Genomic DNA, 17,700 nt, shown 5'->3' on the forward strand with positions numbered 1-17,700 from the left:
CTAGTAAGCTATTTGCATTAAATGGGAGGAGAAAAGTCGGCTGGTAACTGTTGATTTCTTGAGGGCTGGCTTTCTGTTTGGCTGCTTGTCTTGAGAGGATAGAGTTACAGTGTTGATAACTTCTCCAGGAGAGAGCACTGGACTCGAAGTAGAAAGTGGCTTCTTGGTGGTGATGGTCCTTAGGGGTCTGGCAGGCTAGCCTATAGTAAGTACTTTAGCTTGCCCTCACCTTGTTTAGGAAAGATGTTTGGAGCAGACTGAAAGAAAAAAAAAAAAAAAAAAAAAAGATCTGGGTCTTGGGGGAGCTAGCAGTGGGATATTCTGATTAATGTTATTTAACTTTTTGGAATCTCTTAAGATAGGAATAACAGCATCTTCTTCATATGGGCCATTGAGATGGCTCAGCAGGTGAAAGTGCTTGCTATCAAGCCAAATGACCCTAGGCAGGTACAAAATGTCCCCTGCCCTTCCCTCTAGTGTCCACACATATACACAGACATACACTAAATAAAGAAGAAGAAGAAGTATTCTTCAGAGTGCTGTGGTAAGGGTCAGACGGGACTGATTTAAAGCAGCATCTAAACTTCTTATTAAAAACAAACCAAAACCAAACCTGGGACCCTGAGAGATGGCTTAGCAGGATTCAGGTGCTTGCTGTGCAAACATAGGAAGGCTCAAGTTTGACAGCTGAAACTCATGGAAAGGTGGAAGGAGCGAACTGACTCTACAAGGTTTCCTCTAACCTCTGCCTATGTCCATGGCATACACACAAGTATATCTCTGTCTGTCTGTCTACCTATCTGCTTGTGTAATACACACACACACCAAACAAGCAAGGCTGGATGTTCTTTTTAAAACCAACCTTCTAGTAAGTAAATACTCCATGCAGAATATCCACCTACAATCCAAGAACTTCATTATGGCTTCAAGCTTGAGGAGTATGTCATAGAATACCCAGCCAGGCCACACTGCAGCATACAATCCCCTGGGCTAAGAATAGAAAACAAACTTTGCCTGGAGCTGAGGATGTAACTGAGTTGGTAGAGCACTCCCTTGCCTAAGCTGGCATTCACTCAGGAAGCTCTGGCTTTAAGCCCCATCATCACATAAACTGAGCACAATTGATGACCCCTGTAATCTCAGCCCTGGAAAGATAGGAACAGGAGGTCAGACATTCAAGGCCATCCTTTGCTACACAGGAAGTTTGAGCCTGACCCAGGATACATGAGATCCTGCTTCCAAACAAAATAGCACCGGCAACAAATAAGCAACTGATTGAGATAGAGCCTCAGTCCATGGCGTGCTAGCATGCCAGCCAGAGTGCAGAGCCTCAGCACCCCATGGAAAAGCTTCAGTGGCCTGCACCTGCAGCCTCAGCTCTGCTGGGAGAAGGGCAGAAGTGGGACGCTACAGGAAGATCCCTGGGGCTCTCTGCCTAGCCAGTCCAATCAGAAGGACTCAGTTCAGCTGCAATTAAAAATAAAAAACCCAGCCGGGCGTGGTGGCGCACGCCTTTAATCCCAGCACTCGGGAGGCAGAGGCAGGCGGATTTCTGAGTTCGAGGCCAGCCTGGTCTACAAAGTGAGTTCCAGGACAGCCAGGGCTACACAGAGAAACCCTGTCTCGAAAAAAACCAAAAAAAAAAAAAAAAAAAAAACCCTCAAAATCTGAGGGGGAGAGCAAAGATCATCTAACATCCACCTCTGGCTTCTATGTGCAACCACACACATGCACATATGTATACAGGCCCTCACAAGCTCACACATAGGAGGTACATAGGTGAACACACAAAGACATGCTTGACTGGAGTCAGCTACCTATGCTAGCTAGCATCTTCATTTTAGGATCTGCGGACCTGGTCAAGGTCTGTGCTCCTCATCCTTCTCAGGACAAAGCTGACTTCTAAGTTTACAGACTTGACATGATCTGGCCTTCCTGCCTATTCATCGCCTATAAACGCCGCATTCCCATCATGCCAACAACCTTGACCTCCTGTTTACATGTCCCCTCTCCCCCACACAGGGCATCTTACAATCTCCTTGCCTAGAATTCTTGCTTCTCTTTGCCTTAGGTAGTGGAGGACTAAACTCAATGCAGTCTGTCCTCCGCATCCCGCCATGATGTCCCCTCTGTGACCTCTTCGATTGATCTGATTGTGATTGTGCTCCCAGAGCACAGTGCGGTTTTGCTCAGTTGCCTCGTCACAGCTACAACTTTATTGTGTTATGGTTCGGTGGGTGTGGAGTTCTCCCACCAAACTATGATCTCTCTGAGGGCAGAGTGCCAATATCGAATGCCTAGTGACAAGTCACCAGAAAGCACTTGAAGAGTGATCAAACAAGAGGATGTACAGCTTAATCATGCTTTGATGAGTCAGAATGTAGTGCTGGAGTCCCACAGTATTTGGGGTGATAATTATGAACCTCAACTAGCATTCGAAGACAAATTAGAGAATGTTAATTGGCAGTTCTGTTAGCCACAAGGTGGAGCTCATCTGAGAAAGCCTGTCTTCAACTGCACCTTTGAGGCCTGGTTTCCTGAAAGACCTTGTAGAATACAGATAAACCAGGCAGAAAGCAGGTCACATTAGCTACTATGTATCAAGAATAAATAGCAAGAGCTAGTTGGTTTTTATAGTCAGTTTGACACAAACCTACACATATTTGGGAAGAGGGAATCTTAGTTGACAGAACGACTCCAGAAGATTCTCTTGTAGACATGTCCGTGGGCTCTGTCTTGATAAATGATTGGTGTGGGGGAGGCCCAGCTCACTGGAGGTGGTAGTGTCATTTCCAGGATGGTGATCCTTGGTGCTAAGCAGTGCTCCCGCATGGTTTCCATTTCTGCCTCCAGGTTCCTGCCTTGAGTTCCTGCCCTCAGTTACATTAGTGATAGAATGTGATCTGAGAATTGTAAGATCAAATCAACCTTCCCCCTGCCCCCCGCCCCCCGCTACTTTGGGTCATAGTGTTTATCACAGCAATAACTCTTAACTAGAGTGAAGAAGAGCAAGACTTGAGACCAGCCTGTGGTGAGTTTTAGACCAGTTTGCCCTGCAAAGTGAGACTGTCTCAACTTATCCTCACAAAAGAAAGGCTGTATTTCACATACTGTGAGAATCACTCTTTTAATGTATTTAACTCAACGGCATTTAATACATTCTCTGAGTTATAGAACTCCCACAGCTTGAAAATATTTTTCTCACTGTAGTAATGGAGTCTATGCCAATTAGCAATCATGTGTCTTCACTTTCTCCCAACGGGTATTTGTTTATTTTTCAAATTCTAGGGATTGAACCTAGAGCTTTGAATCCAAGTCTCCCTCCCCCATTTTTCTTTGCTCTGTGGCCCTATCTAGGTTGTTATTTACAATGTAACCAAGACTGGCAACAATTCTCCCATCTCAGCCTCCTGTGAGGATTACCCAGCAGCGTACACCTCAGGCCTGGCCATAGAAGTACTTTCTATCTCTATGGATTTGTGTATTTTGGACATATGAACAAACGTTAAGAACATCTATCTTTTTGGTCTAGTTCTCTTCACTTAGGATAGTATTTTGAAGTCCCATTGTCAAGTTTTGAGAGAGTCTTGCTTTCCAGCCCAGGCTGGAGACTTTTCTTCCTTAGTCTCAGTGTTGGGACTGTGGCTGTGGGCCATCACACTTGGAGCACAGGGATGGGAGTGCTTGCGATGACCTCTATTCATATTTCTGCTGATTCATACCTAGGAGGAGACTGTTGGTATACCTTTTGAGACAGGGTTCCCTGATGCAGGCAGCCTAGGTTGGCATCAAATGTACAATTCTCCCACCTCAGACTCAGGACTGTTGGAGTGATAAATATGTACTACCATGCCCTGCTTCTTTTTCTTTTCTTTAATATCTAAACTTTTCTTCCTCTCCCTGCCCCAGTTCTTCCCTAGTTCACATGTGTCTTGCCTAAGATTGTCTAAGCAGGCCACTGATCTGTTTGTAAGGGTCAGATCTCCTAAACCCATCTCTATGGAGATATAAGGAATCTAAGATTTTTTTGAAATGGCAGTATGTGAACAGTCCTGTATATTATAATACATCATCTCCAGTGGTTCTTAAAAAAACAAAACAAAAAAAAAAAAAACCAGTAAGCTACGCAGAGGCAGAATTTAAATTTTATAGGCTTACATACTGACTCCAGCAGGCCAATCCTTTATGATATATGGTGATCCCAAAACATGAAGGAGGAACCTCTCACTACATGTGATCTTGGTGGCAGGTCACCAGCTATGTTTGTTCTCCGTCTTAGTGCCTGTGGCTGTTTCTCCCTTATGAACTTCTACAACATTCATCATTGTCTCCCTAGTTAGCCTCCCTCCCATTCTTTGCGTTTCCCAACTCATAAACTTGTTATTCCTAGCTGTGTATCTCTCTTCCTCTCAGGAAAGAACATAAGCCCCTTAGGGTCAGGGACTACATCCGACCGCTGAGTTTCCGATGCCTGCCACCATGCCTAGAATAAGTAGGCACTTAAATACTTGACAGCAACGTATTAAAGACATATGTTGTTAATACCTTTCACCACTACCAACCCCAGCTACCACCCATCGTGATAACAGGCGTATAAGGAAATACCAACCTAGTTTTGTCCTCCTGGCTCCCTTGACATTCTGACTCACCGTGTTCACTGCCAAATCTCAAATCTAAACACTAGTGTTATAAAGGGTTTCATTGTGTCGGTAATACATTCCTAAGAATTTGAAGAACTTGAAGAACTCCACACAGTCATGAGGAATAACTATTTAAAGGCATGGAGGGGCTGGCTGCAACTTGGTGGCACTAGTGTGCACACGGATTCCAGCCCTAGCACTGCTAAAAATATATGAAGATATAAAAATAAATGCAGCTTGAAGAGTCTCAGCCACTGTGTTCTCACTTAGACACTGATAACCATATCAATAAGCAAATGCTAAAAGGCATATTGATTTGGAACGACACTCTAGAACAATACTATCCAATAGGATTTTATTTCAATATGAAATCATTCTCTAACTGCACAACATGGTAGCCATTACTGAGTACTTGAAATGCAACTGGTGTTACAGAAGCTATATAAATTTAAATTTAAAGACCTACCTGTGACTACTGTCTACTCTATAGGATAGTATAGTAGTGGAATCTAATGATCCAAGTTCAAATCCCAGCTCTCCTACTAGCTGACAATGACCTTTGTGTGAAAAATGTGTGTGTGTGTGTGTGTGTTTCTGGGGACTGGACCATTGTGCATGCCAGGCAAGTACTCCACCATTGAGCTTCATTTCAGTCTTGATAACATGAATTTGTCCTAATTCCTTAACATCCTTGTGGTTTCTCCTCACCAGGAGCCACCTTTTAACCGGTTAACGAGGGCTGACTTGACAGCTCACAAGGTGTTGATGCTTGCTGCCAAGTCTGATGGCCTGTGTTCTATCCCCAGGAGCCACATGGTGGAAAGAGAGCTGACTGAGGTTATCTTCTGGCCTCTACACATACATGCGTGTGCCATGTGCATGTGTGCATGCACGCACACACACACACACACAAAAATATGTGTGTGTCTATCTATCTATCTATCTATCTATCTATCTATCTATCTATCTATGTTAATGAAAGAGGCAAACATTTAAGAGATCATCTACAAGCATATCATCTAAGCAGTAATGTCTCTAACTCATTCTCTGACTCTCTCTCTCTCTTTTTTTTAAAGATTTATTTATTATGTGTAAGTACACTTTCGCTAAGTTCAGACACCCCAGAAGAGGGCATCAGATCGAATTATGGATGGTTGTGAGCCACCATGTGGTTGCTGAGAATTGAACTCAGGACCTCTGGAAAAGCAGGCAGTGCTCTTACCTGCTGAGCCATCTCTCCAGCCCTCATTCTCTGACTCTTATACTTCTGTCTTCCTCTCTTGCGATCTTTGAATCTGTTTGGGTAATTCAGGATCACCTTAATCATATCTTCAGAGTTCTTTTGCTATGAACAATGGTGTGTATTAAGTCTGGGGTACCTCGGATACATGGGTCACGAGTATACTGACTTCCTGTGACCTTTCTGAAAGGTTTGTAATGTATCTGGACTTGCTTGTCATAACTTTCTCTTATCTTTTTTTGTATTATTCAATTCCTTGTAATATTCCAATCCACAATTAAGTCTATCAACACAAATCTCTCTTATTCTAATTTTTTGATACATATGTATACTTTTACACTAATGGAATAACATCTTGCGGGGCTGGAAAGACGGCTCAGTTGTTAAGAGCACTTGCTAGTCTTCCAGAGGACCTGAGTTCCGTTCATGTATGACTATGCATAGAGACACTTAAACACTATAGACAGCTATATGAATTATTAAAATTTTTAGCCTTATTTTACCCTAGGACCTGGTCATCTGGCAAACCTATCAACTCACACTCATTTTCAAGCCTAGATCCATGTGCAGACCACCTTTCCATAGGAAGCCAATGATAAGGTACATTCCTGCAGACCTGCCTTTGATGCTGTGTTTCAGGTGCTTACTTTGGCAGCATATGTTCTAAAATTAGAACACCGTGTCTCCTCAGAATGCCCCCAAGCAGAGCAGCAGGGTGACAGTCATCAACACTAGCGGTTCATGCCAGTTTTCCACGTGACTGACCACTGACGCAGGCCCTTGATTTCCTTCTTTTTTTTTTCCCTTTTCATAGGGAACCCCATGGGGTTGTACAAATAGCTACAAAAAGAGGGTGCGAGGGAAAAGGAACTGTTACCATGACATTCTGGAACTTTCTCTCTTTCCTCTCTCTTTCTCCTCTCCTCTCTTCCTTCCTTTTTCTTTCTTCTTTCTGTACTGAGGATTGAATCTAGAGCTTCCTATGGGCTTCTACCCCTGAGCTGCATCCCCCTTCCTTTCTTATACTTTGAGACAGGGTCTACCTAAGTGCTCAACATGGCCTTGGATACACTCTAGTGCAGGCAGCTCTTCCATTCATAAGCCTGCTGCCCCAGTCTTCTGAATACCTGGGGGTACAGGTCTATGCCACAAGGCTTAGAGATTCTGCGTCATTTGCTTTTAATAGTCTCATTAGCGCCTAGTGAACTGACCCACCCTGATATGTACACATGTATGTGTGCATGTCTGCAGGAGATTCTGTTTTGGAATGCTGAACATGTTTAATTTGGTGGTTTGGAAATCAGATTGTCTTTGATTTGTGGTTGGCAGTTCTCATTGTCTGAGGGAACTTGATGTCTGCTGTGGTTTGGGTACTGTTTAAGTGTGCCTCCTAGTGGCTCCTGTGTTAGAAGCTTGATCCTCAGTGAGCAAGCAGTGTTGGGAGATAGAGCCTTTAAGAGGCAGGGCCTGGTGGTGATGCTTAGCTCCCTCCCTGTGTTGGAAGAGATGGAGGTAGTTCTTTTAGGCCCTCTGAGTTTCAAGTACACAAATTGTGTATTGTGGCTCTGGCTTTGAGTTGTGACCTCTTCTTCAACCATGTGCTCCCCTCAATGTGGCACTGCCCACCCTCATCTGCCACAGCTTCTCACAATGTGACACTGCCCACTACCCACCAAGGCACCCACAATGTCACACTGCCACCACTCGCCATGAGATGACTGGCGCTTACTCTTGAATTTCTAGAAAATGAGCTACATTTTTTATTTCATCAATTTAACTGCCTCAGGTTTTTTGTTACAGTAATGAAGTAAGAATGAGTGCTGTAGGGTCTCATACTCGGTGGTTCAGTTTCTACCGGGACCCAGAACCTTCTCAGGAGTTGATTCTTCCCTGGATGAGTAGCTGCTGACAGAGTTGACACAGTCTGAGTGTAAAACCTTAAAGGGTTTGTGCTTGATTTTGCTACTGGTGCTCACTAGAGGACTGAATGTTCGTCTGCCACAGACATTGCTGTGCTCATAATGTCCAGTGACAAAGCCGCTGGAACTGGAACTTGGATCTTCCTCATTGCCTGTTCATGATGATTCAGACCCAAACTGGCCTTTCTGGATGTAGAAGAGTGTAGCAGGAAGAGTGGGGCCAGTAGCCACAAAAGCATCTCCTGCAGGAGGACTTAGTTAAGGACTGCCTGAGAGACCAAGGATGGCTTCCGCACACAATGCTGGCCAGGCAGGAACTGCTGTTTAAAAAAGATGCTTTCTTGGGTGGAGGGGATTAAAGGAGCTTACAGCAGTGCTCGGGTGAGCTTGCTGCAGCAGTCTCACCTGCTCCTGGAATCTGTGTCATTGACTCTGTGCCACCTCACCCCCAACCCCCAAGGGCGGGCAGGCAGGTCAGGCGGCGTGTAGTCTAGGGCACAGGCAACAGGAGAGTATATCCCAACGTAACCTATGTTGGCTCAACACTCCTAGGACGTGTCCCAAGGACTGTGCTTTAAGGTAATGCGGGTTATTGGTACAGTGGATGTGAGTCTCTAGAAGAGGCGTTAGTCTGTGAGGCAGCCTCGGTATAGAAGCTTTGTTGGGGCAGCTGCAGCCCAGGGAGTATAGAAGGGGTCAGACAGAGCTCTTCCTGTCCCATCCACGTGGACCCATTCTATGGTGGGTCCTTTTACACCTGTGTCCTAATTTCAAAACTTAACCAAAATCTGGTCTTTAATTGATGCTGAAACACAGCAGTCCTTAATTACGTTCTAGGTATGCCTCCCCTCCCCCACACTGTGACTTCACAGATGAGGGGCTTAGTTAAAATGACCACTGAGGCTTTCTGGATGGCTGCTTTCTTAGTTGGCTAGTCACTGGGTTTTCAATTCAGTTCACTCCATTTTGTGCTCTCAGCCGCCCTAGTGCGAAAACTCGCGATGCCAATCCATGCCAGGTTCTTTCTCTTCATGGCCCTGGTCCAGAGCAGAATGAAGCTGTGGGTACCTCCCCCACACATGAGCAAGCTAATCCCATTCTTCGGCTTCTTCTTCCTGGAGCACATGGTATATTACACAGCACTAGTTAAGATCTTAGCAGAAAACAGATGGCATCTTCAGCTTGACTAGTTTGATCCAACGTGCCAAGGAACAGAACAAGAACAGCCTAGAAGTCGAGGAAGAGCAGTGTGTGGAGGCGCAGAGGCTGGCCTGGGAGAAGGACCAATCTAGGCAGTAAGATCAGTGTGCCTGGGCTGTTCGGCTTAGCGAGCCTTCCGTGGTGAACCGTCCTTAGGCACACAGCTGCTTTCTGATTTTGCCTCCTAGACCCTTGCCTGTGTCATTTGTGTTATTTATCTGAGCTGTGGTTTCAGCAAAGGCCTAAGGATGCACTTTACCGCGAGGAAAACGTTCATCCACGCTGTGCCCCCTCAGCGCTGTGTCTCTGGGCGCTCCTTTGTTCCTTTGTCTGTAGAGACGTTCCAAACGCACCCTCACCACTGAGCTGGGCTCTTCACCAGGGTGCCTTGCGAAGCTATTCCTCTCTGTGAATCCATATCAGGAGAAGGCCCATTACAAATAAAAGCTGTGGTGTGTGGAAAAGCGATAATACCAAGTGACCACCATCACTGACGTTCTGTCAAAGGGCCAATGAGGGATTTTAGGGTTTTCTTTGCTTGGTTGGCTTTGTTTTGTTTTGAGAAAGGGCGTCTCTGTGTAGCCCTGGCTGTCCTGAAACTAGCTCTGTAGACCAGGCTGGCCTCAAACTCACAGAGATCCACCTGCCTCTGCCTCCTGAGTGCTAGGATTAAAGGCGTGCACCACCAGTGCCCAGCAGGAGATACATTTTAGTTTTTAAAGTCACATTTTCTTTATTTCTTTTGCATACTTGTGTATGGACACACATGTGTTACAGTATACTTGTGATAGTGAGAGGACACATGCAAGGAGTTGGTTCTCACCCCAACCTGGAGATTGAACTCAAGTTGACAGACTTGGCAGCAAGTGCCTTTACCAGCTGAGCCATCTCACCAGCCTCTCTCTCTCTCTCTCTCTCTCTCTCTCTCTCTCTCTCTATATATATATATATATATATATATATATGCATACACATATATATACATGTGTGTATAAATATACACACACATGTATATATATATGTATGTATATAGGTATATATGTATACATATATACACATATGCACATGTATGTATATTTGTGTATACATATGTATATAGATATGTATTATATATGTACATATTGTATATCATTATAATGTGTTGCCTCTTTATTGTTTAGAAACTTCCCTTTAAAATTACTATATTTATTGTATGTGCATGTGTCTGTGCATGTGCACATATATGTGCATGCCACACACACACACAAACACACACACATGGACTAGAGGAGAACTTGTGAGTCAGTTCTTTCCTTCTACCACGAAGGCCCTGGGAATCTAACTCTGGTCACTCTTACCTGCTGAGCCATCTTGTCAGCCTCAGCATCTCTATAAAGCAACAGCACATTTGTGCTCCTAAGGAACTGGAAAACATGTTCATGTCGGAGCGTCTAAATCCTATGTTTCTCCAACTTCCTGATGCTAAGGACCACCTCTGGATTCCTCTATCCATACAGATCCCTGAATCCCAGTGCAGTCTCACTAAACCAGCATTGCAGGACTTTTGGGATGGAAAGGATAGCTTGTGCAATAGCTTGCACAAGCTGTGTGTGTCTTCTCCCCTCCCTCATAAGCCTTACTGGCAAGGAAGCTGGGCACACTGTCCCCAAGACACAGTTAGCACACTGTCCTAACCCCAGTGCTATAACCTTACAGATCTTTTTTTCTTCCAAAACTCACAAGTTGGGAGCTTAATCCCTAATTCCACCCAATGAGAGTTGCTCAGAGCTGATGGATTGAAGTCACTGATATAATTCAGATGTAAAATGCCCCCCCCCCAAAGACCCACAATTAAAGACACGGATGCTCAGCCTGGTACTATTTGGATGCATTGGAAGCCCAAGAGGAGATGCTTCGCAGGGGCATTTTAGGTCATTGGGCATATGTCCTCAAAGGGGATTGTGGATCATTGTTTTCTTCCTTTGTGTCTCTTGCTTCCTGGCTTCCATGAGGTATACAGCTTCCTCTGCCCTGTTCGAGTCACAATGGACTGCTTGCTGCAGTCTCAGAGTAATAGGGCCAACTGGACGTGGGCTAAAACTATGAAACCATAAGCCCACACAAATCTTTCTTTTTTTTAATGTTCATTCTTTTTTTTTTTTCTTTTTCTTTTTCTTTTTTCGAGACAGGGTTTCTCTGTGTAGCCTTGGCCGACCTGGAACTCACTTTGTAGACCAGGCTGGCCTTGAACTCAGAGACCCGCCTTTCTCTGCCTCCCGAGTGCTGGGATTAAAGGCGTGCGCCACCACGCCCGGCTAGGTTCATTCTTTCGGGTATTTTGTTACAGAAATAGAAAGGTGATTAATAGAGCTACTATAAAGAAGGCTTGCAGAAGGGAGTTCTTTGTATTTTATTTTCCTTTCGTCATATGAGGACACGCAGTTCTTCTTTGCCTTCTACCTTCTGTCACATAATGACAGTGAGGAGATATTTACCAGATGCTGGCCCCTTAACACTTATGGCCTCCGAAGCCATGGGCCAATACATTTCTACTCCCTGTGAACAGTCTACAAAACACAGAGTACAACAGAGAAACTGAATAACTGGCCAAAGAGTCCTGTGCACGTACTTCCCCAGGCACAGGCTGATTGCGAAGGAACCAGAGGTTGGTGAATCTGAGAGGCAAGAGAGACTGTACTTTTTCCATTACTTGATCCTGTGGAGGCTATAAAAAGTTTTCACTACATAATGAATTAATCTTTCCATTTCAAACTTAGTTCTGCTACACTGATTTGCATACATCTTTGAAATACAGTCATTTGTACCCTGGCTCTCCTTGTTCCCACCTACCTTGAGTCTGCTTTCTAGCTGTCAGGCAGCCCCCTTGTTTCTCCTTCCTCTTCCCTCCCAGACTCCTCCTGCTCCAGTGGCCATAGCTGGGCTGGAGGCCAGGAGCCTCTGAACAATCCCTTCCTCTGCCTGGAGGAGTGTGGAGCAAGCCATCCATTTCACAAGATTGCGTGGGAAGACCTAGAACTGTCTCCTCTACGTGGCTGAGGGCCTCCATGGTCTGTCTTGTAAGATTTGCCAGTGGTAGCCCTAAGCGGTGCCCACCCTGAGTGTAATCAAATGCTCCCCTAAGCAGTGCTGGCCTCTGAGTGCACTCAGAAGGGACATGAATGCTAGTTAGCATGGCCATGCTAGCATTTTGCTAGTTTTGTGTAGCAAAGTCTCACAGTCCTATAGATAACATTCCCTGTGATACGGGCATAGAAGACAACATTGAAATATTGAAATACGAGAGTGTGTTGCCAGTTGACCTGCCAGGAGTCTGCGGGAGATGCCAGGAGTTCCATTCGCTTTGCAGAACCATTTCATGGAATCCATTAAGTTCAAGGATGCATGTGGCCCGGACGCACTTCAGAAATATGTTTATATACTTACTAACGCAAGAGAGTTCGCAGAAACAACCACTCAAATGAGTCCCCAGTTGGACGCTACTCAAGTGTCTACTAACAGTCAAATGGTGAAATAAATTCTATCCATGCAGCTGACGACTGGCACCAGGAGTGAAGGCTCGGCTGCCCCGTGGGTGACTCTCGTGGACGTAACTTTAACCTCCAAACAGGTACAGACTCTGCATTGTTGTTGGCATCAAGTTTGGAAGGCGAGCAGCACCAGCCTCTGCTGTAAGTTTAACTAGTTGGTGCACAGTGACTGAGAAAGGACTGATTCATTAAGGGCATAGGTAACATAAAATTGTAATTTATAGATACGTACTCCATAGAAAGTCCTTAAATTAATTCATGATTTATATATTCTTGAATGCACTGTTACTTTAACATAGGGGTTACTTAGTTAAAAATAATTAATATTAATTGCTCCACAGAACAGTGCTTCTCTATCAATCTTATATCTGCTTTGCTTCGATTTTTTTTTTAAATTTTTGTTTTTGTTTGTTTTTTTTTTTTTGTTTGTTTTGTTTTGAGACAGAGGCTCATAAAGCCCAGGCTGGCTTTGAACTGACTATGCAGCCAAGGATGACTTTGAACTCCTGATCCTCCGGCCTCTATAGCCCAAGTCCTGGGGTTACAGGCAGGCATCACTGTCCAGTATGGTGGCGGGGACCAACCCCGGTGCCTCACGCATGCTGGATCAGCATTTTACCACAAGCTACATCCCACCCCTGTTTTGGTGGTTGAGACAGGGTTACATGTAGTTTAGGCTGCCTTTGACCTTTCCCTAAAGCCAAGGCTGGTTTGAACTCTTGTTCCTCTTGTCTCTGCTTCCAAGTCCTGGGACTACAGACATGACCCACTCAACTCAGCTCTATGCCTTTGTTGTTGTTGTTGTTAAAACAGATTTACTAAAGCATCCTACTCTCTTCTGAATTATAGATAATTTCACATAGTGCATGTGTAACTGTTATTAGGTATATTAATTATACACAATAATAGGTTTCATCATGACATTGTCAAACATGTATAATGTATTTTTATTATACTCAGCCTTGTTACCCTCTCTGGTCTGTCCTCACATTCTCACCGACCCCTTTCTCATGCATATAACTTTGAAGTTTTCCCTTTTTCTCTCTCTCTCTTCCTCCCTCCCTTCTCCCCTGCCTCCCCTTCCTCTTTCCTCAACTCTCCCTCTGTAGGTCCAGTTGATCCAGTTGACCTGAACCCCTAGTGCTCCTGGTCCTCCTGCCCCCACCTCCCAGGACTGGCATTGCAGGTGTGTGCCACTGTGATCAGCTTTAGTTACTCAATCATCTGTTTGTTTGTTTGTTTGTTTGTTTGGTGTGTGTGTGCGCTCCATGGTGTGCAGGTGGAGGGTCAGGAAAGCTCTCTGGAGTTGGTTTTCTCCTCCTCCTGTGGGCTCTGGGGAATGATCTCAGGCCTGCCGAACAAGCACTTTCACCCACTGAGCCAGCTGACTGGCTCCTAATTTTGCCTTTTTTAAAGTGAAAATTTGGTCAGTACTTGGAAGTCAGGGGCACGAATATTAGCAGTAGAGGCCACTTGGGCTACACAGCTAGAGCATGTTATAACTGAGTGTCAATTGTCCTGTGCAGGCTCACGGGTTTGACCATCTGGTCTCCAATGGTATGTTTGGGGAGGTTGTGCCTGTTTGGGAGGTGGGGCCTAGTTTGAAGAAATGGATTATTGTGGGAGAAGGAGGTTTGAGGTTTACAGCTCAGCCCAGCTTCTTTGCCTTTTGTTGTACTGAGCTACAAGGAGTCTCAGCCCCCTGCTCCTGCAGACTTCATCTTGGAACTACCTGCCACTATATTCTCACTATGATGGACTGGATGCCCTGACACCGTGAGCCCAAAGCAACCATTCTCCTTTGAGCTGCATCTTGTGAGACATTAACCATAGTTACAGGAAAAGCAATGACTTCACCTGCTTTCACAACAAACCTAAATAAATAAGAGTATAATTTTATAATTAAAAGTCAATATGCTGCCTTAGTTGAAGAATAAAGCAAAGGCGAGAGGGCAAAGCTTCCTAGTACACTCATATGTCTTCTTGTATATTAGCGTTTGGGGGAACATTCTCGGGAAGACACTGTCCACACCAGAGCTTGTGCCTTTTGTAAGCTTCTCCAGGGATACAGCAGTTGCAAAGGCTCACTGAACTGGGCCAGGGACTGGCTAATTAGGACAGTGGTGATGCAATTTTCTGAAATGGTGAGATGGTCTGTAGAAACAGCAGATAGGAGTCAGCACAGCCATGTCCTGCCTCACACAACATGATGTTTCCTTAGGGCCATGCTAAAACTGTCAAAAGCACTCAGTGTTTATATGTTACAGCCAACTGAGATTCTAGATGTGTTTGATTTCTTACAACACTTCAAGGTAGGGGTTGCTGTTAGCATTTTGGTGCTGGGGAGTGAATATGGAGCTTCATGCAAGGTACTAATGTTGCCCCTGGGTTTTGTTGAGAAAACTGAATAGAGAAGTTAAGTGACATTCCAAATTAACATAATTAATAAGCTGAAGAGCTAGGGACTGAAGCCACTATCTGATTCTTTGCTAAGAAGTTTCTCTTCTCTTCTCTTCTCTTCTCTTCTCTTCTCTTCTCTTCTCTTCTCTTCTCTTCTCTTCTCTTCTCTTCTCTTCTCTTCTCTCCTCTCCTCTCCTCTCCTCTCCTCTCCTCTCCTCTCCTCTCCTCTCCTCTCCTCTCCTCTCCTCTTCTTTTCTTTTCTTTTCTTTTCTTTTCTTTTCTTTTTGAGACAGGGTTTCTCTGTGTAGCCCTAGCTGTCCTGGAACTCACTCTTCAGACCAGGCTGGCCTCAAATTCAGAAATCCATCTGCCTCTGCCTCTGCCTCCCAAATGCTGGGATTAAAGGTGTGCGCCACCACTGACTGACATTTTTTTTCTTTAAAAAAATTATTTATTTATGAGTACACTGTCACTATCTTCAGACACACCAGAAGAGGGCATTAGATTCAATTACAAATGGTTATCAGCCACCATGTGGTTGCTGGGAATTGAACTCAGGACCTCTGGAAGAACAGTCAGAACTCTTAACCACTAAGCCATCTCTCCAGCCCTGCTAAGAAGTTTTGCACAGGGCACAGAGAATGGGATTACCTGGGACAGCTGTCATGGCTGCCTGTATCAACAAGGGGGTGGAAGCTCTCTGCCTCTTACCCCAAAGCTCACCTTTTATATCAGTGAATTTTAAAAATTATATCTTTATGTATTTTGTAGGTGAGTATGTATGTTATTTTGAATGCAAATGACCACTCATATGTTTGGATACTTGGTTACCAGTTAATGAAAATGTTTGGGAAGGATGGGGAGGTGTGGTCTTGCAGGAGGAGGTGTATCACTGTGGGTGGGCTTTGAGGTTTCAAAAGCCCATGCCAGGCCTAGTCTCCCTCTGTCTTTAGATAAGATGTAAGCTCTCAGCTACTGCTCCAGCACCATGCCTGCCTGCCTGCCTGCTTGCTTGCCTGCCTGCCCTGCCTGCCCTGCCTACCTGCCTGCCCTGACTGCCCTGCCTGCCTGCCTGCCTACCTGCCTGCCCTGCCTGCCTGCCCTGCCTACCTGCCTGCCTGCCTGCCTGCCTACCTGCTTGCCTGCCCTGCCTGCCTACCTGCCTGCCTGCCTGCCCTGCCTGCCCTGCCTGCCTGCCCTGCCTACCTGCCTGCTCTGCCCTGCCTGCCTGCCTGCCTGCCTGCCCTGCCTGCCTGCCCTGCCTGCCCTGCCTACCTACCTGCCCTGCCTGCCTGCCTGGCTGCCCTGCCTGCCTGCCTGCCTGCCTGCCTGCCTGCCTGGCTGCCCTGCCTGCCTGCCTGCCTGCTTGCCTGCCTGGCTGCCTTCCCTGCCTGCCTGCCCTGCCTGCCTGGCTGCCCTGCCTGCCTGGCTGCCCTGCCCTGCCTGCCCTGCCTGCCTGCCTGCTTGCCTGCCTGGCTGCCTGACCTGCCTGCCTGCCTGCCTGCCTGCCTGCCTGCCTGCCCTGCCTGCCTGCCTGCCTGGCTGCCTGCCCTGCTCTGCCCTGCCCTGCCCTGCCCTGCCCTGCCCTGCCCTGCCCTGCCCTGCCTGCCTGCCTGCCTGCCTGCCTACCACTGTGCTTACCACTGGACTAATTCTGAAACTGTAAAGCAAGCCCTCGATTAAATGCTTTCTTTTCTACCTTGCCCAGTTTATGCTTTTTTATTTTATTTATTTATTTTGAACAACAATATTAAAGTATCTAAGATGACATGTGTCTATCTATGTATTGGCACATGTATATTATAGTATGTATGCAGAAGTCAGAGGCCAGCTTTCAGTATCTGTCCTCCCAGCATGTGGGTCCTAGGCATGCTGTCAGGCACAATGACAGGAACAATTACTCCCTGAGCTGTCCCATCAGCCTTACCTGTATCCCCTGCAATTGCCTCTATAATAAATCTGTAACTATAATTAAATGTTCCTATGAGTTCCACGAGCCACCCAAGCAAACAATTGAACTCAAGAATGGGTCTGTGGGACCTATTTTTAGTTGGTTGTTCAGAAGCACAGGTAAAACTGCAACTGGCATCTAAAGTGGAACGGAGGGCAGCCTTGGAAGCTGTGGGATCTGGCACTGTCTCCAGGTCAGTAGCATCAGAACTGAATTCACTCAGAGGACACTCAGTCGGAGCCCTCTGCTTCCTCCCTGTTTACTCGCTCACTGTCAAGGAGCAACCCTGTCACCTCTAAGATCACGGAAGCCTTCTGTGTTAACCACTGTGTTATGAGAGCAGTGCTGCACAGGATAGTCTGCACCTGTTCATTTATTATTTAATATGGATGTGTGCCTGTATGTGTACTGAGTGCATGCATGTGTACCATGTACATGCAGTTGCTCACCAAGACCAGAAGAGGGCACCAAGTCCACTGGAACTAGCGTTAAAGGTGGTTGGGAGCTGCCCGATGTGGGTGCTGGGAACAAAACCTATGTCCTCTGAAAAAGCAGAAGTGCTTTTAACCACTGACAGCGAGCCATCTCTTTACCCTTTGCTTTTTGGTTTTTGGGTTTCATTGCGTTTTTTGTAATAGATGAATTGCAAGTATTATAAATAGAGGTAGGGTTGGGATGTAATTCCATTGATAGCTCGGCATGTATGAATCCTGGGTCTGATTATCAGCACCATATAAACCAGGTGGAATGGTGCAGGTCCACCATCTTGGTAATGTAATCTCAGCACCTGGGAAGTGGAGACAGGAGGGTTAGAAGTTCAAGG

The sequence above is a fragment of the Mus caroli genome, unplaced genomic scaffold (genome assembly GCF_978045245.1).
Source record: "Mus caroli unplaced genomic scaffold, Mus_caroli_1 scaffold_16, whole genome shotgun sequence".
NCBI lineage: Eukaryota > Metazoa > Chordata > Mammalia > Rodentia > Muridae > Mus > Mus caroli.